The sequence below is a fragment of the Jaculus jaculus genome, chromosome 3 (assembly GCF_020740685.1).
Source record: "Jaculus jaculus isolate mJacJac1 chromosome 3, mJacJac1.mat.Y.cur, whole genome shotgun sequence".
Classification (NCBI taxonomy): Eukaryota; Metazoa; Chordata; class Mammalia; order Rodentia; family Dipodidae; genus Jaculus; species Jaculus jaculus.
Genome location: NC_059104.1, coordinates 93791045 through 93802390, shown reverse-complemented (window position 1 = coordinate 93802390; position 11346 = coordinate 93791045). Strand labels below are relative to the sequence as shown.

At 39.6% G+C, this 11346-nt stretch overlaps 1 protein-coding gene and 1 non-coding gene across 4 annotated transcripts in view; one reads left to right on the top strand and one right to left on the bottom strand.

Moving 5' to 3' along the window:
* The window catches only part of Arhgef12 (Rho guanine nucleotide exchange factor 12), a 180587-nt gene that overhangs the window by 20705 nt on the left and 148536 nt on the right, over positions 1 to 11346 (top strand). The gene's annotated exons all lie outside the window — the stretch shown is intronic.
* On the bottom strand, positions 9995 to 10066 carry LOC123459933. Its single transcript, XR_006636665.1, has one exon. It is a non-coding gene; the product is annotated as a small nucleolar RNA Z17 (small nucleolar RNA).

Here is an 11346-nt window from a genome sequence, read left to right as displayed (position 1 = left end):
GAGGCTGAAGCAGGAGGATTACCAGAGATTTTAGACCAGCCTGGACTACATAGTGAATCACAGGCCAGTTTGAGCTACAAAACGAGAGTGTCTCAGAAAAAGGGAGAAGGGACCATAATACTTTGAACACTGGTTTTGAGGACAGGTGCCTAGCATAACGTGAGAGGTCAGTAAGTTATAGAGGCCAAGAGTGTTTGAACCCTGAAAATTATTTTTTTGAAATTTGTCTAGACTTATACATGATTTTGAACTTGCATGTATTTTCAGTTTTTTCCCCCTTGCTGCGATAATTTTCCTTTAATTTTGTAGTTAAAATTAAAAATTCACAGTTAGAACTTAAGTTTCTAGAAGTGATAAGTAGATTTTAAGGGCAGTTTTTTTCAATGCAGACTGTAGAACACTAACATTTCCAGGAATAAAATGGTTAAATTTTGTTGTTGTTGGGAGTTGTTTGAGACAATCTTAGTAGGTCAGGCTGGCCTCAAACTCAACATCCTCCTGCCTTAGCCTCTTGAATGCCAGGAGTACTGGTGCCTCTACTTCACATAAACTTTTATATTTTGTTTTGGATTTTTTTTTTTTTTTTTTTTTTTTTTTGAGACAGAGACTCCTTATGTAGTCTAGGCTGGCTGGCTTCAAATTCATTATTCTGCCTGAGCCTTGTAAGTAAGTACTAGGTTTGTATAATGATACCTGGTGGCAGTCAACTTTCAAATCTGTCTTTAATCATTCAGGATTTGTGTTGTTTTGTATTTATCAGCATTCATTTGTTATTCATTTACCCAGTAAATATTGAGTGCTTGCTTAATGGTAAGTCATCTTTATAGCTGGGTTAATTTTGAGTTCTTATTACTTACCAAGTTACAAAGAAAATTACCTGCAAGAGGAATGATTATTGGTTGAAAATTAAGGTAAGAAATCAGTTTTTGTTTTGCTTTTTAAGATGGAGACTTGCTATGATACCCAGACTGGTTTTGAACTCCTGGGCTCAATTGATCCCCTTTCCTGTCAGCTTCCTTAGTATAAGCATGTGACACTGGGCCTGGCTCAAGAAGTCATGTTTATTTTGGGGAAAGTAGGATATGAAGGCATAATACATGATTAAATTGATTTAGATTCCAAATTAAAAAAAAAACACGGTTACTTCCTATCACACACTTCCTTTTTACCCTTTTATTTTTTAGTTTTATTATGTTTGAGATAGTTACTTAAATTTACATTTTATTTGTTTGAGGGAGACAGAGTATGAACACGCACCATAGTCTGTCTCAGCAAACAAACTCTAGACTTTATGCCACTTTGCATCTGGCTTACTTGGCTGCTGGAGAATCAAGCCTGGGTCCTTAGGCTTTGCAGGCAAGGGCCCTAGCTGCTAAACCGTCTCCAGCACCCGTTTTGGATTTTTGAGTGTCTCACCCTGTTAGCCATAGGCTAGGCTCAGATTTGGTGCAATTCTTCTTCAGCCTCCCAAACAGGCATAAGCCACTATACCTAGTTTTCAAATTTAAGGTTCCTGAAAGATTTTATTATTATTATTTTTAATATTTTTGTTTTTATTTATTTATTTATTAGAGGAAGGGTGGGGGAGAGGGAGGGAGAATGGGCATGCCAGCAATGTGGAGCTATTGTGAAGCATACGTAATAGAAGCAAATCGGAATATATTTCTTTTCTTGGCAAGAATCTGTTTGGCTAAATAGCAACGGAGATTATATATATATATGTGTGCGTGTGTGTGTGTGTGTGTGTTTTGTTAACATTATGATATTCCTTTTTGTTCCTTACATTTTATTGTTTACTTCTCTATCATTTAAAGAAGTAATTGTCTCTTTTAGAGCTAAAGACTTATCTGAGCCATAAAACATTGCTACCTTAATGTTCATGTCATGTTTGTAGATGCTTTTTTCCTATTACTGAAATTCTATGTTTTGTTGGACAAAATGTTGCAACACGGAAAACTTGAAAATAAATTATGTGACATGAATAATTTTAGTGTAGCTCTCCTTATGCCACAATGTAGAAAGAAAATTTGCCTGATATTTAGGTGTGTGTTAATTTTTAGCCTGACATTTTAAATTACAAGTTGTTTTCTTACATTTCTTTCGTAATGCCATAAAATCTAGAACAGAAGTAGGAAGTTAGTTGGTGTAAACAAGAAGCCCATGAATGAAATCTGTTACTGAGTATTGTTCTAGGTAAAGAGAGGTGAAAGAATTTTTAATTTGGAATTTTACTAGATATAAAATTTATAAAGAGATTACATGCTAAAGGCAGTATTGTTTAAAGCACTCTTATACATGTAGACTTTATAGCCCTTAGGGAGATGTACAGACATCTGTCTTACGGAGTTCTGGGAATCTGCTTTTTCCCATGCTTACAGTCTCCCTGTGGGGTAAAGGTCTGTTAATTTTGCATAAATATTTATATATCTCATTTTAGCAAGCATTGCTTCCTCACACTGTTAGCAGTAAGAAGACCTTTGCTTATCCAACTTGAAAAATTTACTGCTATCAGTATGACTAAATCTGGAGAATGTTGTATTAATGGAGTTAAAAAGTCAGATTGGAAGAAGATGGCTCTCAGAGTTAAGAGCTTGCTTAGTGTGTGTAAGGCTCAAGATTCAGTCCTTAGTACTAAAAAAAAACCAAACTGGAAAAAATAGAGGACCAGGAGTAGTGGCACACACCTTTAATCCCAGCACTCAGGAGGCAGAGGTAGGAGGATTGCCGTGTTTTTGAGACCTCTCTGAGTCTACATAGTGAATTCCAGGTCAGCCTGGGCTAGAGTGAGACCCTACCTCAAAAAAACAAAAATAAATACATAAATACAATAAATAGGGGTAATGAGGAGTAAACAGCCATTTTACAATTGGTTATATAATTTGCTTGTATATTTTCCATATTTTAAAGATGAGGTTGTTAGTCATACAATCAACATAATTCATTTCAATCTTGTTATAGCTAACAAATAATTACTACTTTCCTATCTTTATTTTTAAAACAATATTTTTGTTTGGGCCGGAGGGGTGGCTTAGTGGTTAAGGCACTTGTCTGCGAAGCCTAAAGACTCATATTTGACTCTCCAGGTCTCACATAAGCCAGATGCACAGGGACGTAAGTAGGCAGGGTTGCACATGCATACAAAGGAGTGCACATGTCTGAAGTTGAATTGCACTGGCTGGAGGCCCTGGAATGTCAGTTTATTCTCTCTCTCTCTCTCTCTCTCTTTCTTTCTCTCTCTCTCTCTCTCTCAAAAAAAAAAAAAAGTTTAATATTTATTTGAGAGGGAGAGAATGGGTATGCCAGGGCTTCCTGTTACTGCAAATGAACTTTAGACACATGTGCCACATTGTGTATCTGGCTTTACATGGTTACTGGTGAATCAAACCCAGGCTGTCAGGTTTTATAAATAAGTGCTTTTAATCACTGAGCTGTTGCTGGGTTTTTTTTTATAACTTAAAAAAAAAATAGTAGCTTCCAGGCTGGAGAGATACCTTAGTGGTTAAGCACTTGCCTGTGAAACCTAAGGACCCCAGTTCGAGGCTCCACTCCCCAAGGCCCACGTTAGCCAGATGCACAAAGTGGTGCACACGTCTGGAGCTCGTTTTGCAGTGGCTGGAGGTCCTGGCATGCCCATTTTCTCTCTCTCTCCTTCTGCCTTTCTCTCTGTTTGTCTGTCACTCTCAAATAATAAATAAAAAATTTTTTTTAAAAATAGTAGTTTCTGTTTGCATTTACTAAACTTTTTTTCCCTGAGGTAGGATCTCACAGTAGCCCAGGCTGACCTGGAATTCACTGTGTATTCTCAGGCTGGCCTGGAATCCAGGGTAATCCTCCTACTTCTGCCTCCTGAGTGTGCTGGGATTAAAGGAGTGTACCACCACATCCTGTAGTTGTTTTTATTTTTTGCATTTCCTGAACTTTTACAACTTCTTTCTCATAAAATATCTTCCTAGGTACTTCACAGATATAGTTCATTTGTATATTAACTCAGCAAGGCACATGTTATTCCCCATTTTACCCTTGAGAAAAAGACCTTAGATTCAAATACATGAACTACCTGCCTGGTACTTCTCAGCTAGAAATATTTTGGAACCCTGCTTAAAATCTAGGTCTTTGAGATCTTTGCTCATTTTATTTGCTACTTCATATAATTTTGAATATGTCTGTCTGTCTCTCTGTGTTTCTAGTTATCTGTCTCTCTATTTTGTGTGTGTGTGTGTGAAGTTAGATACCAATACAAATAGAAAATATAAAATTAAATGAGAAAATTCAGCCAAAGATTAGTTTCTTATCTTTTAAATTTAAATATAAGTTAGAAGTATAAAACGATTTCTAAACTGTACCATAGAACATCCATGACATTTTAAAACACAATTTTTTGTTTTATGAGCTTTATGTTCAGGCATACAGGACAAAACATAGAATGTAAAGCAGTTATTGAATAACTTACACATTATTTCATTAGTAAAAAGAAAATCCAACTTTTTATGAATAAAAATGGTCCAATTTATTTTATTAGTCAGAAACAGCCCCAAATTTGCCTTTTCATGTGATTCAGCATAGGTACTGCATACACCATGACTACAACTTAGAGTTTGCCATTATCTGGGAGGATTTTGTTTTCCAATGTTTGGGCTCTTATTATTTTCATCTTTTTCTTCTCCAAAGCCTCTCACCTGTACTTTGTGCCTTCATTACTGTCAGTAGGCTTCTAATCTCTGCTGTTTTACCCTGCCTAGAGCCTCTGGTCTTCGTAGCCTGTGATTTATTTCTGGTTGAGGCTTTTTGCTATGCCCTACCATTTTCAGACCATGCAATTAATACCTAGAAGACTTTTTGGATTGTTTTTCTTTTGTAAAAAATACTTCTTAAATTTTGACTTTTCTCACTTTTCCTTTATTTAGCTAGGAGCTAGTAACCCTTGAATCTCTCCACTCAAAGTACAGTTATTAAGTCAAAATTCTGTGTATAGCAGAGCAACATTTCATATATAATATTTTATTTAATCCTTCCAACAATCCTGTGAGGTAATGCATTTTATTATGTAACCTACATCTTACAGGGGAAAAGAAGAAACTTAGAAAGTTTAAGTAGCATGCCTACTATGTTCAGGTAGGACTTGGATTTTAGTGTGAGTCTCTTTGACTTCTCAGCCTGTGCTCTTAGACACTCTGCTTTACTGCCAGATAGAGGCAGAGTTGAACTTGAAATTGTTCCTGTCTTGTCAGAGTTTTTTTATTTGATGAAAGGAGACAGATTGCTAGCGAGTATGGAAGATCAGTATTTTCTGGGCAGATCAGTAATAGCTTCTTGGAGATGAATCCTGGGAGGTGGGATGTAGTTACCAGATAGGTAAGGGGTATGAGAATATTTCAGAACAGTGTGTATGAAGACCAAGAGGTGAAAAGCTGGGCATGGTGTTTTATACCTGCAATCCCAGCATTAAAGAGACAGAGGCAGGAAGATCCTTAGTGGGTTCCAAGCCAGCCTGCTGGTCTACACAGTCAGTTCCAGGCCAGTCAGGGATACAAAGTAAGATTTGATTTCAATCCCCTACCCCCACCCTCCAACAACAACAACAACAAAAAAGTCATGGAGATGAAATAGCTCACATTTTCTAGAAACGTCTTACAGTTTGTTTGGGTCAGGCCTGGAGGTTGATGATGGACACAGCAATTCATGCCTGGTGATTTATTTATGTCATGTTAAGGAAGGTGAGTTTAAACATCTGCATTATGAGGAGCCACTGATAGCCTTTATTCATTAATAGAAAGATCATTCCAGTGGCTGTGTGAAGAATGGATTAGTCTTGAGAAATAATTTTAGGACAGAGACTGATAAGGAGGTATTTTTTGGTAATGCAGATGAAAAAATGAAGGCCTGAACAGAAGCTATCAAGAAGACAGTAAATAAGTGAGACATCTCTTTCACAGCCTCCAAGGCTCACAGCTCAGGGTCCATTGTGGAAGAGGTGGCAGAAAGAATGTAAGAGCCAAAGGAAGGTTAGAGGACTGCTTACAATGATGTCTTCTATAGGCAAAATGGCCTTGATATTCATGACCTCACAGTGCTTACAAAGGTGCTCATAATAGGAGAAAAAATGATATCAAAATAGCAGAGAGACTTAATGGGAAAGAAGGGATTTAATGGAGGGGGGATTTAAGAGGAGGATAATGGGGGTGGTGGGAGGGCATTATCATGTTTTTGTTTATACTTATGAAAGTTGTCAATCAAAAGTTAAAAGAGCTGGGCTTGGGGGGGGCGGGGTTCATGTCTTTAATCCCAGCACTTGGGAGGCTGAGGTAGGAGGATCACTGTGATTCCAGTGCCACACTGAGACTACAGTGAATTTCAGTGAATATCCTACTTTGAAAAACAAAACATCAAAAAAAGTTGAAAGAATAGTAAAAATACAAACAGAATGAAAGGGTGGGTGGTGAAAGTGTGAGAGTTTCTGGTTCCTGTGCTTGGGATAAGGAGACAGGGCTTGGTTTGGTTGGTTGTTTTTGTTTGGTTGACTGGTTAAGTGGATGAAGGAGAACCAAATAGATGATGTAAGGGACAGATTAAGGTAGCATATTAGTTATCTATTATTATGTAATAGATTATCCCAAAATAATAAGCTTTCCTTCTCCAATACAGTAGCCACAAGACAAATAGATGTTTAACTTAGTTAAGATTAAGTATGGTTCAAAATTCAGTTTCTCAGATTGACTAATCACATTTCTAGTGTTCAGCAGTGGCTGCTCTGTGGATTGTTGGTTATAGGATATTTTATCAGTGCAAATTTTGTGTATGTGTGTGTCTCTCTCGGGCCTTGGCACATGTTAGGCAAGCTCTCTACCACTGAGTCCTATTTTGCTTTGCTGTTTTATTTGAGACAGGATCCACTCTGTAGGCCAGGCTAGCTTCAAACTCAAGGTTGTCCTCCTGCTTCAGCATCACAGATGTTGGGTTATAGGTGACAGGCGCTATGCCCAGGTTCTTTTTACTATTTATTTATTTGAGAGAGAGAGAGAGATGCAGGTAGGTAGGTAGATAGGGAGTCAGAGAGAGAATGAATATGGGCGCACCAGGGTCTCCAACCACTGTAAATGAACATCAGATATGTGTGCCACCTTATGCATTATGTAGGGACTGGGGAATCAAACCTGGGTCCTTAGGCTTTGCAGGAAAGTGCCTTAACTGCTTAGCCATCTCCCCAGCTGTACTTTTTATTTTTGAGACAGGGTCTTACTCTTTAGCCCAGACTGGTTTTGAACTCGGTCTGTAGTGCTTGCAGGCCTTGATCTTGTGATCCTCCTGCCTCATTCTCCTACATGTAGCGGATATTACAGGGCTTTGCTACCAGGCATGATTGGCAAAAAAATGTTTTAGACAGTTCTACCAAATGTTGTCTCACAAATTGATTATGATCAAGAGTCTGGGAGCCATTTACTTAGATGAATGGTTCTGGTTTAAGGTTTTTTTTGTGTGTGTGGTCGAAGTCAAGATGCCTGTGTTTAGAAGCAAGGGCTTTAGTTGTCTAAAGGCTAGCTGGGTAGTGGACTCACTTCAAAGTCCAACTTGTTTGTTTATGCTGGGCAAGTGAGTGCTGGTTGTGGTAGGAACTTTGGGGTTGTTGTTGTTGTTGTTGACATTTGGACTTCTTAAGGGATGTTGGAGGCAGCCAGGTAGATGAGGAGGGAGAGAGAGGAGGGAGTGGGGAGAGATGGATAGAAGCTGTAATGAGTTCTTTGAGCTGACCTCAGAATTCACAGTTATTTTTGTAATATTCTATTGGTTACACAGGCTAGTTATGTTTACTATGAGAGAGAGAGGGAGAGTGTGTGAGCGCGAGCAAGTGTGTGCTCATGAGTTGTGCAAGAGTATGAGTACCAGAATCTAGGAGACAGTGGGCATCATTTTGGAGACTGTCTACTTCAGATACCTATGATATAAGGTTATTAAGACAGTTCCAGGGCTGGAGAGATGGCTTAGCAGTTAAGGCACTTGCCTGCAAAGCCAGAGGATCCAGGTTCAATTCCCTAGCACACAAGTAAGCCAGATGCACAAGGTGCATGTGTCTGGAATTCCTGGCATGCTTATTCTCTCTCTCAAATAAAATATTTTTTAATATGTATTTTATTTATTTGAGAGAGAGAAGGAGGGACAGAAAGAGGGTGAGAGAGAGAGACAGAGAGAGAATGGGTGTGCCAGGGCCTCTAGCCACTGCAAATGAACTTCAGTTGCATGCGCCCCCTTGTGCATCTGACTTTTACTTGGGTCCTGGAGAATCGAACTGGGATCCTTTGGCTTTGCAGGCAATTGCCTTAGCCACTAAGCCATCTCTCCAGACCCCCCAAAATATTTTTTTAAAAAAGATAGTTCCACTTTTAAATTTTGATGGTAGCAATAACCAAGAATCCTAACTCTCAATTATTTGTAGTTGGAAGACTCATAATATAGTTAATGATTTATGTTGGTCTGTGGTTAAACACGAATAAAAATTAGGCTTTTTGTTAAAAAGGCCATCTAAGTCACCTTACAATCTGATCACTCACATATTTCATAGTTCTGTTTTATCTTGTTTACTTTGTTTTGTTCATAGAACACTTAAACTCGGAATTTTCACATGAACAGATATTTGTAAAGATAAGATTATTTGCAAAACTTGCCCTAGTCATGCATATGATCTTAAAAATCACAGATTTCCAGAAATATTTGAAATTCTTCTTGGAGCTTAGTTGAATGTGTGAAGTTTTCTGCTCTCTCTGCCAAACTCTGTATAGTTCCAATATAGAAATGATGAATACTTTTATAAGATTTATCTCCTGTCCTGTCCTGTCTCCTCTCCTCCCTTTCCCTACCCAGTTTTCTTTCTGTTTTCCAGTCCTTTCTTTCTTTTCTTCCTTCCCTCCCTTTCATCCCTGCCTCCCTTCTTGTTTTTATTTTTTTGCATGTACATAGTAGGTATGGGGTGGCATGTGGTGTATGTATGTGTGATAGTGAGTGGACAATGTATGCATGTGTATTTGCTGGTATGGCACGTAGTGGGCTGCCCATGGATGGAAGAGATCATCAAATGAGTCTCTGGTATCATTAAGGGGCAGGGAAAACCAGGCAGATGAGTGATGGAGGTGGTTACAGGAATGCATGGCCACACCCAGCAGTTTATGTGGGTTCTGGAGATTTAAGCTTTATCTCAGACTTCCTCAGGTCATCATACTTGTGGAGAAAGCTCACTTAACCACTGAGCCATCTTTGCAGTATCTGCCGGGAGCACGCCATTAAGTATTTGAGAGGCTGATCAATTTAGAGTTCCCACGGTTTATTTGACACATGTCAAGTTCAATTGACACACGGTTCAATGTTCCTAGCCTCACTTTTGACCTAAGTCTAGCCCCAAGGCACCTCACCTGCGACAACACTTGGTCTGTGGGCAGCTTTCAGATCAGCCGTCCTCCTCTTTCCCCTCCTCCGTCTGTCAGCCAGCTCCAGCCGGGGGCTCCCACGGGCTTCTCAGGTCTGGTGGTGGGTATCAACTCGGAGAGCGATGTGGATTCATTCCTTTCTGGGCTGAGTGACAGCTTCTTTAGCTCCCTCCCCCTTTTTTAATAGTAAAAAAGGTGTATTTAGAATTAAACAGCTGGATCCGGTTTAGATCCCAATTTTGTTGGCAACATATCCAAAGCTTCATAATCAGGAGCCAGCCAAACAAATGTCTTCTTTCCATCAGACCTGATCAGGGTGTTGACTTTGGCCACAGCAGTGTCATAGAGTTTCTTTACAGCCTGTTTGATCTGGTGCTTGTGAACCTTGACGTCCACAAGGAACACCAGTGGGCTGTTGTCTTCTGTCTTCTTCATGGCTGATTCTGTGGTCGGGGGAACTTGATGATGACTTAGTGGCCAAGCCTGAGGTGTAGGCAGGGAGAAGCCAAATGAGGGGAACTGGTTTGGGCCCAGTAGTAGAAAGGGCGATCCTTCAAAAAAAGCCCAAAGCTAGGAGAGCAGGTGTGTCACACAATGAAGTAGCAGTCATTTCTGTCAGACTTTGATTGCTGAACAGTGTCATCATGTGCACCCATGGGTTTTTATACTGTTCTCCTCTGGTACTTATACATGGTTCTGATAACTACCTTAGGGTTGGCTTCTTTGCATATCAGCATACATGGCCTCTGGTTACTATGATGATGATATCGTTGCTAGATGCATGCCTCTTGTTTTCACTAACTAGTTCACTAACTGGTGCTCCTAACATCCCACCCCAATGTCTCAAGCATGTGGGGGCAAAGGGGCATCACAAAATTCCATATCATAAATTGCCTTACCTGAACAAAACACTGCAAATCACTGCAAGCAGCGGCCAGATTACACAGCAAACATCATCATGTCAGTGCTATCATATCAGTGAGTCATATGGGTAATACACTTCAGAATACAATACTACACAAAAGATTGCTGATACTATTTCCATGTCAAATAAGCAGATAGTTGAAACAAGGTAAACTTTGCAAATGGTCTTACAAGAAATCTAAGGCAATATTCTTCTAAAGTTATAATAGGGATTCTGGGATTCTTCTCTGTTGGTTCCATGGACCACCAAGAGAAGTCAAGCATTAGCAAGACGGAATCAGGGTCATGTATAATAATATGTTGAATAGTTATAGATACACACAAGGCCTTGTGTGATATTACTGGCTGTGGAATTCTGAGAAAATGTGGAGAAGTCTGTAGTACACCTCCCAAGGCCAATGCAGAAAATGATGTGTCTGCCTGTCATGGTTACTGTTTTACCTTTCCACCCCATTCATGCCATTTGGGTAGATAGTGTGGCAGGGTAGGCACTTCTACTGGCATTGGAGTTATCCATATCTGGTACTGCCATTGCCAAGAGGCATACTGCATCATAGGTGTTTCATGTGTACTGTGTCACAGGGTCCAAATCATATGTAGTGGGATGGATTCATGAGGATGATAAGAAATTTATTCTGCTGCGTCTCCAAGGTTAACATTTTCTGCTAGTCTGGCACTGGGAGAAAACTACCATTAGTGATGTCCATTCTTATTGCGTGGGAATTCCATCTTTCCAAATTCCCATACTAGGGTAGATTCGGAAAACCATTGTGGTGGTTTGATTCAGGTGTTCCCCCATAAACTTTGGTGTACTGAATACTAGCTTCCCAGCTGATGGAGATTTGGGAATTAACGCCTCCTGGAGGTGCTGTATTGTTGGGGGCGGGCTTATGGGTATTGTTGCAGCCAGGTTCTCATTGCTGGCAGAAATCACCTGACCAAGAGTACCTTGTGGGAAAAAAGAGGTTTATGTTGGCTTACAGGCTTGAGGGGGAAGCTTCTTGATGGC